A 25,177-nucleotide genomic window follows, 5' to 3' on the forward strand; every position below is an offset into this window, starting at 1 on the left:
ACATTTAAATAATAAAAAAAGACTGACATATCTTTTTTTTGACAAGTAGAAAATATATGAAAAACTTAAATTTGTTTTAAAAATGACTGTCAAATATTTGTTTGAAAAAAACAGAAAAAATATAAGACAATTCAATTTGGTTCTAAACATTTTCCTCTTTTTACTGACATTTCTAATATTTTATTCCCTGATTATTAATTTTATAATTTATATAATAAAATTAATATTTTCTATATTTCAATTGATTATAATATTAGTTTTTATTATTCGGTTGGAATAAATTTAAATATTAAGAAAAAATTAAGTTAGAAATTGGATTTTTATAAAACCATATTAGTTTAATATCCAATTAAAAAAGAGGCCCAAGCTACACATTAGTCAACAGTTTTAAAGTTTTATGGTCTGTTGAATAATTCATTCATCGGCTGAAAATTTGAAAGTAACTTTAATTTTAAAAACGTTAACTATGGTTTTGTTACCAATAATATTCAACATACTCTGTTTTTTTAGATAATAGCTAAAGATTCGAAGCTTTTAACAAAAATGCAAGTTGGTTGTAATTGTGCTTCTTTCCGGTAAATGTAATCATTAAAATCATAATTGCACAATAAATATTGTCCAGAGGAAGTATATTGTAATATTCCTAACCACTCACTATTGTCCATTGCATGTAAAATAAATTTCAATATAAATAATTTAAGAAACTATTAGCCGAAAGATTACAACCCCCATCCTGTTAAAGGAAGAAAACTACTCACAAAAAACAACATATTTGATGCTCGCATTGTAGTACATTCTTCGAAGTATGACATTAACCTAATATAGCCATGTACTTTAACATTTAACCTATAACAACACTTTCATATTTAACCTATAATAACAACATACTTTCATATTTAACCTATAATAACAACATATTGTTATTTTTAATTGAATTAACATTGTATCATATTTAACCTAAAATATACAACGTATTTTCCATTTAAACTAAATCACAACTTTTATGCTTATCCGGTAACATGTCGAAAAAAACTTATTGTCACCGAAAACAATTCCTCGTACGAAACTATGAGCTGCCGCCGCTTCGCGCGGGTACTCTACTAGTATATATATATATATATATATATATATATATATATATATATAGAGAGAGAGAGAGAGAGAGAGAGAGAGAGAGAGAGAGCGAGCAAGGTTCAAACGTTTCTAGCAAATATTGTGTGTATGTGTGCACCAATCACAAATTAGTAAATAATAAATAATTAATTAAATCAAATAAGAGTATTTTCGGTTTTTTGTATTTACCATTAGTGAGAGGTCATTTAATTTAATCCTACAATTAAGGAATGAAAATCAATATTTTAAAACCCTAAATATAACCCCATTCATTAATTTGCATCTACAGAACATTGGCTTCTTCCTCCATCGGCTCTTTCTTCTTCCAATGACTCTCCCCTTCGATGACAGAAACATTTCATCGATGCCTCCTCTCCTGCAACGCCTCGCCCTCCTATTTTCGATGCCTCCTCTCCAGCAACGCCTCCCCCTTAAATAGGTGATGACCTTTCTCTCATTCTTGTTTTTATTTAGAAAAGTTTAGTGTCTATGTTTATTTACTAGAATAATTCTTATATCAGAGACTTCAATTTTTTCTTCTTTTTTCTAATTTCTATTTGTAATTAAAGCACCATTTCAATTTTGATCAGGGAGCATTTCCATTGTTTATTTACTTTCAAGTTTTTAATTATTTTCTTTCAATGTTAAGCAGTGCATTTCGATCTTTTGAATATTTGACATTTAAGATTTGTGACTTAATGTATTTATTATATCAGTAGTATTTTAGAATTGTGTATGTGGTTGTATTCAAAGATTTGTTTATTATTTGGAATAGTATTTTAGTTTTGCACACCAAGTGTTTGATGAATTTTCCTACTCAACCAACATTCTTGAGATTTTGCATCAATTTTCTGCCTTCTAAATGTTCGATGAAATGCCTATATATAAGACTCTTTCATTTTTCATTAAAGTTTTATGATTACATGATTGTATTGCATATGTTATACGCATATTGGTTTTTAACATTTTTTTTTGATGATTTCTTTGTCTATTTATAAGGATCATGGTCTTTGTTGATACACACCTAGCACCCACATTATTATTCTAACTTCATTAGTTCTTTTAGATGAATTTTGGCGTGTTTGATGATTTTGCCTAACAAGTGTTTGTTGAAATTCCTGAAAGAGAATCTAAAGAATTTAACCTTTGGTATGCATTCTGTGAGAATTACTAGCAACACATGTTTTATGTAATTGTTTAAAAAGGTAATTAATTTGCCTGTGTATTATTTTGATTCAATTTTTGATTTTGAATTCCAATTTCTATTGTTCCTCGTTATTGTATATTTGGAATCTAAAATTATATTAGCAGTAAATACGATACTTCTGAATGTATTCTATGTATTCTGTTAGAATGTATTCTGCCAAAATAAAATCTATGTATTCTATCATATTCTATGTATTCTACCAGAATATACAAAGTGATAGCTAATTGCAAGTAACATGTTTTTAACCATTATTAGTTTTTATTATATTTGTGATAGGAATGGCTAGAAGAATGCGTAGAAGACCTAATAGGAATAACTTGAAGAATGAATAAAGTTTGATCATATTCACAATTTAAGAATGTTGTTATTTTTTAATAATTTTGTTCATTTTTGTTGATATTCTTTTACAAGATGTATAATTATATTAAAATGTATAACGTTTTTAGTCTGTAAGAATATGTATGAATTTTGTATTTAAGTTCGGATGTATAATTTGTATTTAAGAATATGTTGTTACTTTTCAACCTCGGATTTAAGAATTTTATTATTCTTCAATAATATTCTAATAGAATTAAATTCTAAAAGAATATCATTCTAACAAAAACGTATTTTGACAGAATAAGATCGGTTATGTTTACATATTACATTAGAAATAAATTTGAATTAATTAAAAGAATTCGGATTTTTTAAATTAGGAGAATTAATTATCCCTAAAAATCCGAAAATTACCTTTTATAAATGTAGTTAATTGTCCAAAATATCCTTTTCCTAAAAATTGTGTGATTATATGGTACATGTTATCCTGTTGTAATATTATACACTCTCAAATCATGTTCATTGATTAATTACATCCGTTGGTCCAAATCTATGCATTCTGGCACACAATAGTTAGTAAAAACAAAATAACCTAAGCTTATATATATATACATATAGTTAAAGAACATAAATTATTAGCTTGAATCTCGCGCAAGAGTGTGTTTGTCATTATATAGATAGCAATTACAAAGCTAGATCCATAAAAAACGGATATGGATAAATACAACAACTATAAGATAAATGCAATTAATCTTATCTACTCTATTTTAAACTATTCCAGATTACCCTTCAGTTTACATTCCCCCTCAATCTTGACCCTGACGAGGTTGAGATTGCGCTTCATATTCTCGAGCATGTTACGAGTAACAGGTTTAGTAAAAACATCTGCTATCTGATCATTTGTAGATATAAAACGAACATCCAAAGCTCCCATTGCCACCTTCTCTCTGACAAAATGAAAATCAACTTCTATATGTTTTGTTCTTGCGTGAAACACTGGATTTGCAGTTAGGTATGTGGCTCCTAGATTGTCACACCACAAAACAAGTGGTCTTGGTTGAGAAACACCAAGATCTTTGAGTAAAGATTGCATCCAAGTTACTTCAGCCGTACTGTTTGCCAACGCTTTATACTCCGCTTCCGTACTTGAGCGTGACACTGTGGGTTGCTTGCGAGAACTCCATGATATTAAATTCGGACCTAGAAATACTGCATATCCCCCGGTTGACCTTCGATTATCCAAACATCCAGCCCAATCTGCATCTGTGAAAACACTAAGTAGTGTCGAATCTGACTTCCTGATGTTTAACCCTATGCTAATCGTGCCTTTAATATATCTTAGAATACGTTTTACCGCCTCCCAATGCATATCAGTAGGTCTGGAAAGATACTGACATACCTTATTTACTGCAAAAGAAATATCCGGGCAAGTTAGATTAAGATATTAGAGACCTCCAACCATACTTCTATATTTAAAGACATCATCATCACTTAATGGTTTTCCATAGTCTTGTGCAAGTTTGTCTATAACTGACATAGGAGTTGAGACACTCTTACAATTCTCCATATGAGCACGATGTATGAGATCAGATGCATACTTATGTTGAAACACGGTAATTCCCCCTGAATTATGAGTGACCTCAATCCCAAGAAAGTAGTTAAGTCGACCAAGGTCCTTGATAGGAAAAGATAATGAAAGATTGTGCATCAATTGATCCACGAGAACTGTAGAGGAGCCGGCTATAACGATATCATCCACGTACACAAGCATGTATATGACATGTCTGCCTTGATGAAAAACAAACAAGGAGGAATCTGCTTTGGAGGAACGAAAACCAAGATGATGTAACTTGTCACTAAGATGGGCAAACCACGTGCGAGGAGACTGTTTTAAACCATAGATAGCCTTGTGGAGCTTCCACACATGATGTGGAAAATGGGAGTCTTCGAATCCAGGAGGCTGTCTCATGTAGACTTCTTCGTGTAACAGCCCATGTAAAAACGCATTGTTGACATCAAGTTGACGAAGATGCCAACCTTTGGAAACCGCAAGTGAAATCACCAATCGAACAATAGCAGGTTTAACAACGGGGCTGAAAGTGTCTTGATAATCGATACCATATTGCTGTGTAAATCCGCAAGTAACTAGTTATGCCTTATGCTTATCCTGAGAACCATCAGGTTTTAATTTTGTTTTAAAAATCCACCTGCACCCAACTACGTTGGACCCAGCCGGTTTGGGTACTAATGTCCAGGTCTTGTTCCTCCAGAGGGCTGTAAATTCATCTTCCATAGCTCGACGCCACTAAGGTTTAGATAACGCATCTTGATGTGAAGTTGGTAAGGAAAAGAACGCTCTCCGGCTTAGATTATACCGAACAGTGCCATCAGAAAATTGTTTGGGGAAAAATTTTCCTGCTTGCCCTCAAGTAGTGACACCAGAGGGGCCTGGTGGCAGCGACAAATTTTCCAGAGAAGGCGTTGGGGATGGCGCTGCTGGTGAAGGGGTGGCCGGCGCAGCAAGAACATCTGGAGATGTATCGCCGGTACAGGAGGTTGCATTAGTGGCTGATGTTGGCGGTGAAATATTAGGAAGCGATGGTTGTTGGGACACCGTAGTAGAGGAGATGCCAGCGGTCATAGGTGTTGCAGCTGCATGAACAGGGTTACCTAATAGCATCGATAAGTCATATTTTCTCATGTGGTCATGCATTATGTTTGGCTCAGACTCAGGAAACGACACAGTGGGAGACGAGAGAGGCGGTGGAATAGAGGATGAGTTTGCAAAAGGGAATCGTGACTCATCAAAGATTACATCCCTTGAGATGTAGATACGACCTGTTTGTTTATCTAAGCACTTGTAACCTTTATGCATAGGACTATATCCCAAGAAGACACACATGGTGGATCAAAAAGACAACTTGTGAGTGTTGTATTTACGCAAATTTGGCTAGTAGGCACACCCAAAGGTGCGCAAGAACTTGTAGTCAGGTGTAATATTTAAGAGATGAGTGATGGGAGTATAGTTATGAGTGGTTTGACTAGGCATTCAGTTGATTAAATAACACGCGGTGAGAAAAGCTTCATCCAAAAAACAAAGTGGGAGAGAGGAGTGGGCTAAAAGTGCTAGGCCTGTTCTGTCTCTAACACAGAAAGGTGTACCCTTTTGTTGGAGTGATAAACAAGAAATCACATTCCAAACGTTGAAGAGAGCCTTATGCAGCGCGCCTGTTCTGTCTCTGCCTGAAGGGACAGAGGACTTCGTTGTCTACTGCGATGCGTCTAATCAAGGCTTAGGCGGTGTGCTTATGCAAAGAGGAAAGGTGATTTCCTATGCCTCTAGACAGCTGAAAGCACACGAGGTCAACTATACCACACATGACTTGGAACTAGGAGCGGTAATCTTCGCATTGAAAATTTGGAGACATTATCTCTACGGAACCAAGTGCACAATCTTCACTGATCACAAGAGTTTGCAACACATCTTTAATCAAAAAGACTTAAACATGAGGCAACGGCGATGGGTAGAATTACTCAGTGATTATGAGTGTGAAATCCGTTACCACCCCGGCAAGGCCACTGTGGTAGCAGATGCCCTTAGCCGAAAGGATAGTGCAGGCCACAAAGTGAGGAACCAGACGATAACCATCCATTCCAACTTACCCATGCAAATCCGAGAAGCTCAGTATACAGCCCTCAAACCCGAGAACGTGCCAGATGAAACCTTGAGAGGGATGGAAAAGAAACTTGAGATCAGAGGTGACGAAGTTCACTGTTTCATGAATCGAATCTGGATTCCCAAATCCGGTGAATTCAGGGAAATAGTCATGGAGGAAGCACACAGAACCAAATACTCTGTTCACCCGGGTTCGGACAAGATGTACCTGGATCTCAAGAAACAATACTGGTGGCCGAACATGAAAGCTGAGATAGCTACATTTGTGGGCAAGTGTCTGACTTGTGCCAAAGTCAAAGTCGAACATCAGAAACCTTCAGGTCTGCTCCAACAACCCGAGATTCCCGAGTGGAAATGGGAGATGATTACCATGGATTTCATCACCAAATTACCCAAGTGTTCTAGTGGGTACGATACCATTTGGGTAATTGTCGATCGTTTGACAAAATCCGCTCACTTTATCCCGATCAAAGAATCATACACGATGGAGAGACTCGCGCGAATCTACATCCAGGAGGTAGTACGTCTACACGGTGTACCTGTATCCATTATCTCTGATCGAGATAGTAGGTTTACCTCCAGATTCTGGCAATCCCTTCAGAAAGCCCTTGGAACCAAACTAGATATGAGCACGGCATATCATCCTCAGACCGATGGACAGAGTGAGAGAACAATCCAAACCCTGGAGGACATGCTTTGGGCATGTGTCATTGACTTTGGAAAGTCGTGGGATACACATCTATCCTTGTTCGAATTCTCATACAACAACAGTTACCACACCAGCATTAGGGCTGCTCCGTTCAAAGCCCTATACGGTCGTAAGTGCAGATCCCCTCTGTGCTGGGCCGAGGTGGGGGATACACAGTTAGCCAAGAGTCGAGTCCCCGATAGTGCTCTCACTGGTCCTGAAATCATCCGCGAAACCACCGAAAAGATCATTCAAATCCGTAACCGACTGAAAGCCTCACGTAATCGTTAAAAGAGTTACGCTGATAATCGTCGGAAACCACTAGAATTCCAGGTTGGAGACCGTGTCCTGTTAAAAGTCTCGCCCTGGAAAGGCACTGTACGCTTTGGTAAGCGTGGGAAACTTAATCCGAGGTACATTGGACCCTTTGAGATCCTCTCCAGGATCGGTCCAGTTGCCTATAAACTTCATTTACCTCATGAACTCAGTAACATTCATCCTGTCTTTCATGTTTCAAATCTCAAAAAGTGCCTATCCGATGAAACCCTAACAATTCCCTTAGACGAGATCGAGATCAATGAAAACCTCAACTTTGTGGAGGAACCGATCGAAATCATGGATCGAGAAGTCAAACGTACAAAACAAAGTCGCATCCCGTTAGTGAAGGTTCGCTGGAATGCCAAGCGGGGACCGGAATTCACTTGGGAACGGGAAGATTCAATGAAACAGAAGTATCCACAACTCTTTTCTTATCCATGATTTGTATCTTGTCTTATGTTCTAAACTTGAATTTCGGGACGAAATTCCCTTTAACGGGGGGATAATGTAACAACCCGAAATTTCCGCATCATTTTAATGTAACTCTTTCATAAGTAAAATTCGCGCAACCGATCGTCGTTCCGATTTCCGATTTCCGATCTTCCGTTTAATTAAGTCATTATCTAGTACACATTTAAAATGACTCAATGGGTGTCTTAATACATTTTGAAATCATTTTAACACCTAACTTTAGTGATCGGGATATTTCTAGAATTTACCGTATCGGGTTACGGTAACTTAATCGGGTACGACCAAAAACCTCGTCTAACACCGGTATCGGGTAGAATTCCACCGTGTCCAAAACTTAAACACTATATAAACGTGTTTAAGACTTCATTTGAAGCCTTTGGTCAAATTACCACTAAACACTACCCACCTCTCTCCTAATCCAAGTTTAAGGGATCAAAACTCAAAATTAAGGCTTCTAATCTCTAAGGTACCTTCCTAGCCTTAATCTATAACATATTTGGCCTTCAAATTCGAGTTCAAAGCATGAATTAGGACAACATTCATGAGTTTACGGCCATGGAACCTTCATGGGCCGTAAACTCATATACCAAGGGTTTTTAAGCCCTAAAACCCTTCCTTTGCATGGTTGGACACTAGATATGACATAATGGCTTAAAGGAAAGAACTTATAACATGTAAAACTTGGATTTAGAGGGACAAAAGTGAGTTTACGGCCAAGGATCATTCTTGGGCCGTAAACTCATGTTCAAAGGTTTTTTTTTGAGCCAATTAGCCCTTCCAAAACCTAGTTGGGACTTAGATATGAACTATGGGCTTGCTAATCTAGACTTGGAACACTTTAAACTTGATTTTTGAGTAATAAAGATGAGTTTATGGCCAAGACATGCTCTTGGGCCGTAAACTCCTCTTAAAGGGTGATTTAATGCCTTTAAACATGTCAAAATGCTTTCAAACTCAACCAATGACTTTGTGGTAAAATCTAGATGCATCTAAAAATGGTTTAAAGGGTTGAAACATATCAAAAGTATCATTTATGGGAGTTTACGTCCTAGGAGCATACCCTTGGCCGTAAACTCATGAAACAATGTTAATGATGCATCAAATACACCCAAATGACTTGTATGAAATTCTAGAATCACATGTGATTGTTTTAAGCATCAACAACTATCTTTTTCAATGGTAAAGGAGAGTTTACGGCCTTAGAACATACCTTTAGGCCGTAAACTCCAATAAGTGTCTTAATTGATGTTCTAAATTCATAACAATGCTTAGAAAATTAGTTTGAATCACATGTGATTGCCCTAAATAGCCCAAATCAACTATTCTTAGCCATGGGTGAGTTTACGGCCGTAAACTCTATGAATGTGGCCGTAAACTCATGTTTTAAATGATTTGAATCCATTCCAAGTGTTCCAAGGTGTTTAGATAATCATTTCTAGAAATCCTTAAGTCCATTTGAGCCCTTAAACCATCAAAACCACACCCACATGAGTTTACGGCCGTAAACTCATGTATGTGTGTGTTTCATAGTTGAAAACTCATTTAAATGTTTACTTATGGGGAGTAAACTCAAGTCCCAAGTCCCTAGTGCCATTACAAATCCGAAGATGCCACCCGGGTCACTCCAAACGCTCGTTTTGAGGTGTTTAACCTCATTGGAGTGTAATGTTCCATATGATTAGTGAATGTATCTCTAATTGTATATATATGGACATTATATCATTTTACATAGGGTCATCGCGAGTAATCAAACCCCGAACCGACGTATAGCATTCAAAACCGACACGTTTCCGAGTTCGGTGAGTTCATACCCCTACCCTTTTTCACTGTTTTCACTGTTTTCAGGGGGGGGGGGGAACACAAGCAAAGTACAAGGGAATTCTTGTACTCAAAACATGTTTTCAAATGTGTGTTTCATATTCTTAGGCTTTTATAACTGATAACTACAACTGATAACAGATCGAACATACATATCACGTAACATATATTTGTGAAATAAGTCTTTAAACTAGTATGTTTTACATGTATTTCACAAATGGTTTTCCACATTTTATCAGTTAAAAGCATAACATTAAAACATTTGAACATAATACCTGTACACTGTTATGTCCTCGGTAACACTCCCCACACTTATACGAGTGGAGGACTATCATATTATTACTAGTAAATTTGTTATTCCTGTATGATTGGAGACACGTCCTCGGAGAACACTCCACCCAGGTTACGTGAGTGGAGGACTACACCCATAACTAGAATCTCTGGTATTTAGAGAGAGTGACTTGAGTGTATAGATCTATACGGGGCTGACTACCCCACACCTGGCTGCTAGCTACAGCCGAACCGAAATGGTTCAAGGGTGACGAAAGTCATAAGTATGTGGACGACTTATTGCCACAGGTTTCAGTCTATTGTATGGTTATGGAACTCGCAATTAGGATAACAGAGATTTACTTACAGTAATAATGGATTACTTTATACATCGTTTACATCTTTTACATCTTTTACATTACTATAACTAACATTCAGGAAAGTACGGGACTTTCCTGGGGAAAACATGGAACCTAACCACGATTACATCTTTTACACCTTTAACATCGTTTACATTAGAAACCTACATGCAGGAAAGCATGGGGCTTTCCTGGGTAACACTTACATAACTAGAAAGAGTAACAAACTGGATAACATTACATCTTTTACAATTTGTAACATACAATAAGGAAAGTATGGGACTTTCCTGGTAACACATGATAAGTGAACAGAACAGTTTAACCAATCAGATAACCAACTATACATTTTCACATGAGTAAACATGTTTTCAGTGTACAAACATACTATACTTTACATTTGTTAAACAATAACCAACTTTTAAGAAAATATGGGATTTTCTTGGTGTACATAACATTTCAGAAACAGAAAGGAAACCGAAACATTTTCACAAACAAAAACCGCTTATGAACTCACCAGGTTTGTGCTGATTTTCAAACCGCTTGTGTTCTCAGGTCAACGTTAGAACAGGTACCCGAAGATCCTTTTGCTCGAAGACGGAGTACATGAAGATCCGTTTCATTTTGTTTATATATACTATGTATCACAACTGTACAAACTTTACTTCTGAAACTACTGTAAAACTTTTATTATGTAATGTAATGGTTGCTTTACTTTACTTACTATGTGCATTGGATTTGATACTCAACGTGGTAGTCAACCCCGAAAATGTATTCCGCCTTCGGTTTTCGGGGTGTGACAGTTTTCTTCGTGCATATGTCCTTAACAAAGAAAACATTTGGATAGAGTTCAATAAACACATGATTATCAGTAACAAGTTTATTTGCTGAAAGAAGATGTTTGTCAATATGAGGAACTCTAAGAACATTTTTAAGAATGAGGGGTCGTCCTAAACTTTGAATTTTAGAGTGACCAACACGAGAGATATGCAAACTTGTGCTATTAGCTACTTGGACTTGGTCTTTCCCATGATAGCGCTCCGGTATGGACAAGCGATCCAAGTCATTTGTGAGATGATCCGTTGCTCCCGTGTCAAGGTACCAATTTGTATCATTGTTGTAGTTGCCATAAGTGACGCTGTTGCCACCTCGATATTCTTCATTTTGATAGGCATGGTTAAAACGATTTCGACAGTTCAATGCTATGTGTCCTGGTATGCCACAAACCTGACACCGGGGGTCTCCTCTTCCTCTCCCACGCCCTCGTCCACGATAACCATTATTTCGGTAGTTGCGTTGGTTACCATTGTTGCTTGAGTTACTGTGCCCAAAGTTATTTCTTTGAGGTTTTCGAGGGTTGCTGGGTTCTTGCTTTGTAACAACATTTGCAGAAGAGGCAAATTCTATCGATCCATTCATGGCCGCTGATTGAGCTTCATGGGCGACAAGGTATGAATAAAATTTAGAAAGTTTGACTTCCTGATTGTTGCTCAATACTGTGATTGCAGTAAATAAATCACCATGCCCGGGACCTAGTCCGGCTAGGATATATCCGATGACCTCCTCATCCGTCATAGGGTGTCCAATGTTAGCCATAGTATCGGCTAATGATGTCATATTCTGGTAATATTCAGAGGCACTCATGTCTCCTTTCTTTGCATTAGACAATTGTGTACGAATTTGGATGGAATTAACTTTGTGTTGTGCTGAAAACATGGTTTGGAGAGTGGTCCATAATTGATTTGATGTCTCTGTACAGCGGGTGAGTTGTGAGAGAACTTCTTCCGTCATAGACGATAGTAGTCCTCCAAGTACAGCCTGATCCTGAGTGAACCATGTTTCATACGCAGGATTATCGATTTTCCTGGTAGCATCTCCTGTGCCAGTCGTGACCTTCTTTGCTGGAGCTTGAGTGGTGCCATCAAGATAGCCGAAAAGCTTGACACCTCTTAGGATCGGCACAACCTGTTCCATAGAAGGTGATTTGTGTGTGTCAATCTGCAGGTTATTGCGGTGGCAATTTTGGAGGAATTGATGAGTGTTGTAGCCATGGGAATTCTTTTGATTGAAGAAGGGTAGATGCAGCAGTTTTAGCGAGAGGGATCCTTTGGATCTAGGCTCTGATACCAAGTTAAAGAACAAAAATTATTGGCTTGAATCTCTCGCAGGAGTGTGTTTGTCATTATATAGATAGCAATTACAAAGCTAGATCCATAACAAACGGATCTGGATAAATACAACAACTATAAGATAAATACAATTAATCTTATCTACTCTATTTTAAACTATTCCAAATTACCCTTCAGTTTACACACACACACACATATATATATATATATATATATATATATATATATATATATATATATATATATATATATATAATGTGTGTATATCCGAACCAGTGTGGCATCGTTTTGTGGACACCTATAGGGACGACTTATCGTCCCTATAGGGTTTTGCCGAATTAAAACCACAAAAAACCCTTTTCCCCGAATCGGGCGCACCAGCAAATACAATTTCTCTCGTGAGCTCAGGGTGAAATCACCGATACCTGCAAGTGTATAGGTAAATGTCGATCGTTTCTTGACCACCGTTTCCCTCGTCTACTCCTTCAACCTTTCACTGAGACATTCTCCCTCCAGCTCGGGATTGAATCAGTTTTCTGAATTGCAGGGCAGCAGTGGTCTCCCTCTTTCCGGCGGTCTCTATCTTTTCTGCGTCCGACTTTCCCCACTTCGTCAACATGTATGAACGAATCTTTATAATATTTTTTTTTGTTTTTTGATCTATGATTGCTGTATGTGAAAGTTTAGAATAAGTTTTTGTGTTGTGAAAGCCTAGAATCAGTTTTTGGTGATTTGGCTGTGTTTTTCATAAACAATTGTCTAAATGTGCATAAAACTTTATGAATGTTTATGGTTATTGATTTCAATAAATTGAAGTTGTGAATTTTTTTGGTTGTGAAGTTTTTGTGCTGTGAAAGCTCAGAATAAGTTTTTGGTGATTTGGCTGTGTTTTTTCACAAATAATTGTCTAAATGTGTTTAAAACTTTATGAAACTTTATGTTTAGTGATTTCTATACATGGAAGCTGTGAAGTTTTTGGTTGTGTGTGATTTTGTTGATCATAAAAAGTTATAAGTTCTTGGTTACGTTTAGGATACAAACTTTATGAAAATTATTGTTTCAAGCATGTTAATGTGGTTGTATAGCATTTTAGTTTTGTCCTTTTTTGTCTAAAATTGAAGTAGAATGCTATAAAAATTAACCACATAAATTTGATGAAGCTTGTTTGGATGCAATTTTAAACCACCATCAATATTTTAAAGCCTAAAAACATGTTTGTAACCAAACAAAAACAAAGCAACAGTCTACTCATCCCATAAATCGGGTACCACTAGGCAAGTTTAACCAATTTGACAAAAAAAGAGGTTCATAAATTTTTAAACTTAATCTAAATTAATCCAAAATGGAAAAACACAATCGAAATTTTTTGACAACCCATAAAAAAGGCACCAAGTAATCATGGCTCATTGTTTAAAACCACTAGCCCCTTTTTAAAAAGGGAGGGAACCCTCTCAATTTCCTCCCACCTACGATGTGCGATGGAATTGTTATTCCAAAATTTGAATAAATCTACTTTTCATAGTAACAATTTTAAGCAAATTGAGCATGTCGGTATCTGGAGACAGTGCCACCAGAAACAATTAAGTGCAAAAGATAATGAGTTTGGTATGGAAATGATTGACTAATCGAAAAAATGCATCAGAGTGCTCCGTATATAATTTGGAGTTTCTGGAATTAAGTCGGAGTTTAACTGGTAGAATTCCAAAAACACTTGGAAGACTGTTGAATTTAAGACAACTTGATCTATCAGATAACAGAATGACTGGTTCGTTCCTGAATCTCTGAGCAGATTAAGTTTTTTCACAAGTACTCGAATCTAACTCAAAACCAATGACTGGTCTCATTCCAAAATCCCGTGGAAAATTGGCAGCTTTAACAGATATGGATCTAGGATCTAATTTTTTTTTTTTTTTTAAAATGGGATTATTGCAGTTACAATTGGGTGACTTGCCAAACTTTGTTCTCTCTATGTCTCTAAAAATTATTTAGATGGAGCAATTATTGAAGTTCATTTTGCTAACCTTTCAATGTTAGAGCATTTGCATACTTCTTCTAACACTAAGTTAACTTTCAATGTTTCACATGGGTGGATACCTCCATTCCGGTTGATATCTCTTTATCGCAGTTCTTGCAATATCAGTGATGGATTTCCTCAGTGGCTTCGAAATCAAAGGAAACTTCATATGTTAGAGCTGTCAAATTCCATAATTTTAGGACCTCTACCCACATGGTTGCAGGAGATGCCTATCATTCCTTAGTTAGATCTCTCTCACAACAGACTTACCGGACCTTTGACAAAGCTTCCTAATAGAAGAAATGATAATGTTTTTATATTTTGGTCTTACCCCGTATTATTTCTTTAATATAACCTTTTCAATGGGTCGATTTCGAGGTCATTGTGCAGAAGGTATATTTGCAAGAACTTGATCTTTCTAGAAATATGTTAAGTAGGAAAATTCCCAACTGTGCGGGGAATCTGCAGAGTCTGACTATCATGAGATTAAGCTCAAATCGGCTCTCTGGTGTCATTCAACGTTCATTAGCTCTTATTCCATCATTATTTTGTTCAAATTTGAACGATAATAACTTTATTGGTGAACTTCCTCAAGAATTAGGGAATCTACAAGGTTTGGAAGTCTTAGATTTGGTTGATAATAAGTTCTTTGGAAATATACCCAAATGGATTGGGAAAAACCTTACATCTTTGTTAGTTTTGAGGTTACACAAAAGTAACTTCATAGTTAGAATTCCTCCATCTCTATGCAAAACTTCAACTCTTCAAATTTTATATCTTGCATACAACTTAATGGGAACCATCCTTCGTTGTGTAGGAAAGTTAAATTCCATGATTGAGAGTCACTCAAGAATTGTGTATCCTTTCGATATCAATCATGATAATAATGTGATTCAGTTCATGAAAGATGTTGATATTGAATATACAACAACTTGGAGAATCGTTTTTAACATGGATCTTTCAAGCAATAAACTCATGGGAGAAGTATTGGTCAAGCTAACTACACTTTTTTGTTGTTGGGTATGAATTTGTCTAACAATCATCTCTGTGGGGGTTTTCCAGATAGCATTGGAAACATGACACAATTATTTTCTCTTGATTTCTCAAAAAATGAGTTGAGCGGGAGGATCCCTTCAAGCATGGCATCTTTGAGCTTTTTGAGCCATTTGAACAGGGTTTTGGGGTGTTATTGGAGTTTTGTTATTCAAGACGAAGTGGAGATAGATGTTTTTCATGTTTGCTGAGGAATCCATGGACAAGATATATGTTGCAGTCATGGTACAAACTTCCAAAATCAAGAGAGGAAGAGAAGTTGCATAGATCCTATGGAATGCATATAAGTCTCAAATTTATGTTATTAATGATTGTTTTCCTTTTTTAGAAATGCTATTGTGATTATTAATGTATATTACTATTTGGATTTTGTATTTGTATGACCTTTGTAATACTGGTTTTGTTTTGAGGTACCTATTTACAAAATTCTATTGAATTTGGTATTTATACATGATCAAGTTGTAGATTAGATTACTACGGATTTGAGTTGTTTTGATTCTTTTTTCTTTTTAATTCAGCTCTCTTGCTTTCAACCATCTGTTGTTGCTTTTAGTCCCACCATACTATTGCATCCATCGGCTTTCAAATACATTGGTCCAAGTAAGAACCATGTAAAATACTCATTTATTCTTTATTTTTAATTTTAAGTTTTTCAAATAAAGGACGAGGGTGATTAGATGGAAGGTAGAATTTTTTGTTGGATTTGGTATTAAGATTTGAGTAATTGTTTGGCAATGGAGGTCCATATAGATGTTTTCTCCCAACATAAATTGATGGATTGGTAAGCGTCTGCAGTTGATTTCCTGTTGGAATTTGTCCTGAAAAGTTGTTGTGTGACAAATTCAAATGGCTCAAAAATGTCAAAGCTGCCATGCTCAAAGGGATCCTCCCGCTCAACTTGTTTTTAAAGAAATCAATAGAAAATAATTGTTTCATGTTTTGAATGCTCTCTGGAATACCCCCACTGAGATGATTGTTAGACAAATTTAGACCCACCAACTTAGAAAGCACAGTTAGCTCGACTGGTATTTCTGCCACAAGTTTATTGCTTGAAAGGTCCATGTTATAAACCATTCTCCAAGTTGTTGTATACTCAAGATCAACACCTTTCATGCCCTAAATCACATGCTTATTCACACTCAAGTCGAGGTATTTAAGATGCTTCAACTCTGCCAAAGAAGAGGCCATCTTATTACCAGTTAAGTAGTAATAGTCGTCTGCTTCGAGATGGAGGCGTTGAACATTTGCAGTGATGCCATCACACTGGATTCCTCCCCATAGGCAACACTCTGTAACACCCGGTTCCTGGTACGTATTTAAATTCAAGTAACTTCATGTTTTGCTCTGGGACTCGGCGAGTTGGAGGCCCAACTCATCAAGTAGACTCGACTTTTGATCCAGGGGTTAATGGACCTACTCAACGAGTCGGAAGACCGACTCGGCGAGTAGGACTGTGTGGATGAAAACCTAATATTTGGGTTTGCACCTTATTTAAACAACTTATAACGCCCCAACCCAGCCTCCATTGTCCCTCCCAAGCCAAAGAAAGCCCTAACCCGAACCTTAAGCCTCTATTATGTGTTCTTGAGCTTGTTGGTGCCTTTTTGTGTGTTTTTGAAGTTGGAAAGGAGGAAGGAAGCTTGGGAGTTCAAGTAGAAGAAAGAAGATCCAGAGTTTTTGCTCCATTCTTAGTTCATTCAAGGTAAAAACTTGGAACCTTGACCATCTATCTGTTAGATCTTCATTTGGGGCTATTTTCCACCCTTCTTATTGGTTTAGTGAAGCTATAATCGGATTTTGCGTATGTGCTTGCAGTTGCACTTCAGATATGGAACCATTGGGGTCCTTATGGCATAAAGGTGCCAACATTGTTGCCATAAGAACCCCATGCATTTTGTAGATTTCATTTTATGGTCTTTTGAGTCAAAAACCCCATGCATGGACGTCAAGATTGCAACTTTATATATAAAAGGGACCCTAGGAGGTCAGATCTGTAGTTGGATGCTTTGAGACTCATTGAAATCGACTGTATAGTTGTGGAAAAGGAGGGACTCGGCGAGTCGGTCATGAGACTCAGCGTGTCGGACTGTATTTCCCATCAAACCCTTTCTGTTCAGGGAGTAGGAGTTATAATAGAGGGGCACCTAGTCGTTGGGGCTCATTAAGGACCTGGAAATCATAGGATTCGACGAGTGGATAAACAAACTCGGCGATCCCAAGGCAATGTCCCAACCCTATAATGATGGACTCGATGAGTTCAAGGAGAACTCGGCGAGTCATATGATGGGTTTTATACAAACAATCCTATGTGTGCATGCAACTCTAGATTTGGATCTATGTTTTCACTATTAGATACACAACATTATGAAAACATGAATAAAACCCTAATGTAGCTTGCTATTTTCGAAATTCATATATAAGGTTAGATCACATACCTCTTGTTATATTGCAGTAACAACTTAAATCTTCAAACCCTAAGTCTTGAAAGCAAGCACCACAAGTGTAGTGCCTCTAATGGCTCACAAACACCACAAGCAATTGGAGAGGCTATACAGAGAGAAGGAGAGAGGTAGAAATCGGCCTAGGGATCTCTTTGAAGCAAGTGAAACGATTTCTTAAGGCCTAGGGGTCTTTATATAGGGTTGGGATTAGGGTTTCAGACCTTATCCTTATCTAGTTGCTTGCCCACCAAGCAACCACAAGATAAGCCTTGATAACCCTTATCTCTTGGACCATATGGACGATTTCAAGCATATCCAATCCCTTGAATTCGTCCACCCTTCTCGAAGGATAATCATTGCCCTATTTTCAACTATCGCATAATTACAATTCAACCCCTCTAGTTTAATTAATTACACTTGATCACAAAATTAATTCCTAATTAATTATTGACCAATATTAATTAAACAAATATGATTTCTCCTTTAATATATTATTCTTATAACATATTAATAAATCATAATAACCCCTTTCTCTATTTATTTCTCCAGTCAAGTTGCTTTGGTGAAGGCAACCCAAAAGGACCATGCACAACCGGGTCAAGTATTTACCAAATATGGTTACGGGCTTAGACACTAATCCAACAGTCTCCCACTTGGATAAGTCTAGTAACCACAAATGTAACATACAACTCGATTAGCAATCGTAGCTCTCAAAGATGTTGTTGTACTCTGATTTTATCAGTAACCTGTCCTTTAGATAAGGGATCGTACTGTCCTCTATTTAGATATCGTGCAGACAATTTCATGGAACTAATTGTCTTGCAGTTTGTTTCTCGATCTCAGATTCATTTGATATAGAAATGAGTTGAACATATCAATTCAATCCTGACCAGGCCCGACACATAAGTCAAATAAAATCATCGAGCAGCCGTGATATCGCTTTTACCCTCTTAGGATAGAAGTAACAGATAAACTTCGACTTATATGCATTTACTATTTATTAATCAACTATACACAATAATGCGTTTTATGACATCAATTTACTGATGCGGTTTCGCATTATCAATGTACAACCAATTAGTAAACAATAAACCATATATCTTGGTTTTAAGACCATATGATATTATCGTCTTGCGATCACTTTTGTCACATTCCATAAAATGATTCCAGCAAGTGCGGGTTTATTCCAATGCTCAAAACTTGTTCATAAGCACTCATGAACGTTGCATCAAACCTTTGCTATGTCTAATACCTTTTTAGACACTCTACACACCAATTCATGACAATCTTCATTCATACCTACTTCCAACATATGAACGATTGTGGACCATTCGAATAATTCGATTATTCTTAATAACTCAATTATTCAGGAAGTCAAAACACGCAAATTGAATCAATAGTTAAACAATTAGCATAAGACAGTAACCTTACTTATAAACAATACTCCTTTATTTAATCATCAAATGTCAATTACATTTATCCATTATATGTTTCTAAAACTATCTAATCTAAACTAATATCATCCTTCAGCCCAATGCTCCTAGCGTGCTGCAAGTGCTTAAGCCTACCCAGTCCCTTCGTAAGCGGATCTGCTGGGTTATCATGTGATGATATCCTCTTAACCACGAGGTGTCCTTCTTCTACTTGATGTCTAATAAAATGATACTTTCTGTTGATATGCCAAGATCTACCACGATCCCTCGGCTCCTTGGTCAAGGCAACCGCTCCTTCATTATCACAGAAAATTTCCATAGGCTCCTTTATGGCAGGCACAACTCCAAGGTCACCAATGAAGTTTTTCAACCATATCGCCTCCTTTGACGCTTCGCTCGCTACAATATACTCTGATTCGCACGTTGAATCAGCTACAGTTTCCTACTTGGAACTTTTCCAAGTCACCGCTCCTCCATTTAGGGTAAAGACCCAGCCTAACTGCGAACGGTAGTTGTCTCTGTTAGTCTAGAAACTGGCATCACTATACCCTCGCACCTTTAAGTCATCACTCCCTCCGAGGACTAAAACCTATTGCTTGGTCCTCCGAAGGTATATAAGGATATTCTTAACCGCAATCTAATGAGTTTTTCCCGGGTTCCCCTGATATCTACTGACCATGCTCAAGGCAAAGGACACATCAGGGCGAGTACAAGTCATAGCATACATGATCGAGCCAACTGCAGAAGTGTAGGGTACTTGGCTCATCTTTGCTATCTCGGCTTCTGTACTCGGACTTTGAGTCTTACTCAACTTGGCATTACTCTGTATCGGTAGTTCTCCCTTCTTTGAGTTTTCCATACTACAATGTTTTAGTACTTTATCCAAGTAAGTATTTTGACTAAGTCCTATTAGTCTCTTACTTCGTTTTCTCAATATCCTTATTCCCAAAATATAGGAAGCCTCTCTGAGGTCCTTCATAGCGAAGCACTTCCCGAGCCAGGACTTAACCTCCTGCAGAGTCGGGATGTCGTTTCCTATGAGCAGTATGCCATCAACATACAAAACGAGGAAGCTAACTATACTCCCATTGGCCTTGACATATACACATGATTCATCTTCGCTTCGTACAAATCCAAATTGACTTCTCAAGCTTGCACACTCTATTGGAATGCTTCGTATCGACAAAACCCTCTGGCTGAGTCATGTAAACATCCTCAACCAACTTCCCACTAAGGAAAGCGGTCTTGACATCCATCTGCCATATCTCATAATCATGAAATGCAGCAATGGCTAGCATCACCCTAATAGATTTTCTCTTGGCAACTGGCGAGAAGGTCTCATCATAGTCAACTCCGGGAGTTTGAGTAAAGCCCTTCGCCACCAAACGTGCCTTATACGTGTGCACATTCCCATCCACGTCGGTCTTCTTCTTGAAGATCCATTTGCACCCAACCATCTTACGTCCGGGCACATTGTCAACCAAATTCCAAACTTGGTTGTCATACATGGACTGAATCTCGTTGTCCATCACCTCTTTCCATTTAGCAGACTCCAGGCCTGCCATGGCTTCCTTATAGCTGTTAAGTTCATCTAGATTTACTAGTGTACTGTCACTAATATATGTGTCCTCTTCGGTAGTAATATGAAAACCATACAACTAGGGTTGAACTCTAACTCTTTCGGAACGTCTAAGAGGTAAGGATTGGTCAATTGGTTCAACCGAAGTTTCCTCCTCGGGTTGAGCGCCAGCATTAGAGGTTCCTTCATCGCTCGATTCTTGAATCTCTTCAAGATCGATTTGCCTCCCACTATCTCCTTGGCTTATGAGTTCTCTCTCTCGGGAAACCCCTCTTCTTGCAACGAAGACAACATTGTCACTTGGTCTATAGAAGAGATATCCAAAGGATCTCTGCGGGTAGCCGATGAAAATACATCGCTCACTACGAGGTTCGAGCTTGTCGTGAGTATCTCGTCTTACGAAAACTTCACAACCCCAAACCTTGATATGTGCCAACGAGGGAGCTTTCCCTATCCACATCTCGTGAGGTGTTTTGGAAACCTTCTTTGTAGGAACTCGGTTAAGGATATGGGCGGCAGTCTCTAAGGCATACCCCGAGAATGAGATAGGTAATGAAGCACGACTCATCATAGAACGAACCATGTCTAACAGGGTCCGATTATGTCTTTCTGACACACCATTCAATTGTGGTGTCCTAGGTGGCATCAATTGTGAAACTATTCCGCATTCCTTGAGATAGTCGTGAAATTCAAGACTTAGGTACTCTCCTCCTCGATCGGATCGAAGCATCTTGATTTTCCTTCCCAACTGACTCTCCACTTCATGCTTGAATTCTTTGAACTTTTCAAACGTTTCTGACTTGTGCTTGATTAAGTAAATATACCCATATCTACTATAATCATCGGTGAAAGTCACATAGAAGTGGTTTCCATCCTTTGTGGTGGATCTAAAGGGTCCACATACATCGGTATGTATGAGATCCAATAAACCCTCACCCCTCTCACAAGTGCCAGTGAAAGGTGACTTGGTCAACTTTCCAAGTAAACAAGATTCACACTTTTCATCTTCCCTAAGGTCGAATGACTCCAATACTCCATCCTTTTGGAGTTGGGCTATGCACTTCTTGTTGACATGTCCAAGATGAAAATGTCACAAAGATGCTTTATCCATACTATTGGAAGAATCCATACACATCACATCATTTCCTAGGTTATCTACAAGCATAAAAGTTTCATAAATTCCATTACAAGGCATTGCTTCAAAGTATAAAACACCATTTAGATAAGCATAAATAGAACCATTCTCATTATTAAATGAATATCTAAATCCTTGTCTAAACAAACCTTGAAGCGAAAGGATGTTTCTTGCCATATCTGGCGAGTAGCAACAATTATTTAAATCTAAACCTAATCCATTACTAAGCACTAAAGAATACACTCAATTCTTGGTGACATGCGACGATCTTCTGTTTCCCATGATTAGATTTATTCTTCCATGCTCCACATCCCTATTTCTTCTTAGTCCCTGCAAATCAGAACAAATGTGATAACCACATCCTGTATCAAGAACCCAAGAAATAGCATGAGATGAATCATTAGATTTAATAGTGTATATACTTGCATAAGATGGCTTGATCTTTCCATCCTTGATGGCTTGCAGATATTCCGAGCAGCTTCTCTTCCAATGCCCTATTTTGTGGCAACGATGGCACTCTGCCTCCTTTGCGTTAGGGTTGGGCTTAGCAGGATCAACCTTGGTCCCACTAGAAGAGGAACCATCTTGGGACTTTCCCTTGTGGTGGCTCTTTGACAGAGCTTTCCTCTTCTTGCCCCTTCTTTGCCAAATTGCCAAAACAGTAGCAGCGGGTGGATTAGGAGTTGGTGCAACAGACTTGTCCTTTAGGTTGCTCTCAGCAGTCCTTAGGAGCCCTTGGAGTTTGCTTAGGGTGACCTCCTCCTTGTTCATGTGGTAGGTCATCCTAAATTGATTGTAGCATGAGGGCAAGGAGTGAAGAACAATTTCGATAGCCAAATCTTCCCCAAAGTTGACATTCAACTTGCGAAGACGATCAACATACCTTTTCATCTTTTGCAAGTGCACGGTTAGAGACTCTCCACTTCCCATTTTAGCAGTGATCATATTCGTAATGATCTCATAGCGCTCTTGCCTCGCGCTTTGGTGATATCGCTCCATCAAGTCTATATGCATCTCATAAGGATACATGTCCTCATAGGACTTTTGGAATTCGGAGTTCATTGTGGCTATCATGATGCAATGAACTTTCGTTGCATCACGCTCATGGGTCTCAAAGACAGCCATCTCTTCGGGAGTAGCAATTTCTGGATTGATCTTCTCGAGCTTCTCATCGAGAACATACACTTTGTCCTCGTAACGCGCGATAGTGCGAATGTATCTTATCCATTCGCTAAAGTTCGATCCATCGAAAGTCACTTTTTGACAAAGGCTCATTAGCGTGAATGAGCTAGCAACGTTGTTTGCATCAGACATCTATAAATAGAAAGGACAAACTTTGATTAGAATTGAATCCTTAATTAAACACCCAAAATGAAAAATTAGGGCTAGGGTCCAACAACATTATTTACATATTAGAAAAGGGATGCCGTAATCCAACAAGCAAATAATTTGGAGGTAAGTGAATGACGATTCACTAATTCTTCACCATGAAAAACATAAGCTTAAGTTTTAAATGTATTGAGAATTCCTAGATTTTCTTAGAGATTCATTGAACTTTTCAATGGCATGTTTAAATCTCGATATGCCCCTTTCGTTTGTGACTGGGATGCCGAGGATCACAAAGTGGGTGTGAATAACCATGCAAATCTACATGGTGCCTTCAATGTTAGAATCACATATTCAATGTGCCGGTAAACCACACACGCTCCATCAAACTATGACAAACAATGAATCACCCTTTACCACCTTTGCTTAGAACCAATTAGTGTGCCGGTAAACCACACACGCTCCACTAACTTCTTAGCAAGGGTGCAAAGTGTAATTTCATGGGATTGCATCAATTTCACTTTTGCCTAAAGTAACTAGGATTGGGAATTTGGAAAAGAAATGTTTAGTTACTTTATATAGATTCATTATACTTATTAATGAAGAGAGGAGTGCCCTATCCTACCAGTTCGGCTAACGACCCTCCACCAGTCAAGTAAGCGGTGGGTGTGAGTGTACACCCATTAAACGCCATTTTATAGGCAACAACCTTATACCCACCTTATAGACCGGCTTCGTGAATGCGGCCTACTAACGGTAAGACTAACATTTTAATTATACATATATTTATTAAGCTTGTAATAGCATAATAGTATAGGGTGTATTTTAAACATTTCAAAAATACTAGGGTTTTAATCTACAATTTAAAATTTTCGAAATTTAATACCATTTAAATTAAAATTTTAAATATTAAAACTCTTGATTTAATAATTATCTCAAATTAAACTATTAGTTCAAATTATTAAATCACAAGGGATTATTAAATCTTACAGGATAATTACCATTTAAACAATTAACTTATCCTAATCCCTTTTATCCCTCTAAATCTCGAAAATAATGGGAAGGGATAATTCAAAATCTTTAATTACCATATTTAACTATTAAGAGATAATTACAAGATATGGGATTATCCAAATCCCTAAAATTTAGGATCTTATCTTGGGGAAGGAGGCAAATCTCGAAATCTAAGGGTTTGCAAACCCTAGATTTCGAAATCTTGGATTAAAGGAAAGGATTAAAAAAAAAACTTTCAAGATTTTCGCAAATTAGGGTTAGGAAACCCTAATCTCGAAATCTATTACCGCCTAGGCTTTGTTGGCTATAAACCCTAATTTGTCAAGTTCATACAATTGAATAATACTAATTGAAAACAAGTTAACCAAAGACTCTGATACCACTAATGGGTTTTGTACAAACAATCCTATGTGTGCATGCAACCCTAGATTTAGATCTATGTTTTCACTATTAAATACACAACATTATGAAAACATGAATAAAACCCTAATATAGCTTGCTATTTTCGAAATTCATATATAAGTTTAGATCACATACCTCTTGTTGTTATATTGCAATAACAACTTAAATCTTCAAACCCTAAGTCTTGAAAGCAAGCACCACAAGTGTAGTGCCTCTAATGGCTCACAAACACCACAAGCAATTGGAGAGGCTATACAGAGAGAAGGAAAGAGATAGAAATCGGCCTAGGGATCTCTTAGAAGCAAGTGGGACGATTTCTTAAGGCCTAGGGGTCTTTATATAGGGTTGGGATTAGGGTTACAGTTCTTATCCTTATCTAGTTGCTTGCCCACCAAGCAACCACAAGATAAGCCTTGATA

Source organism: Lactuca saligna, chromosome 8 (genome assembly GCF_052625555.1).
Source record: "Lactuca saligna cultivar CGN05327 chromosome 8, ASM5262555v1, whole genome shotgun sequence".
NCBI classification, from domain to species: domain Eukaryota; kingdom Viridiplantae; phylum Streptophyta; class Magnoliopsida; order Asterales; family Asteraceae; genus Lactuca; species Lactuca saligna.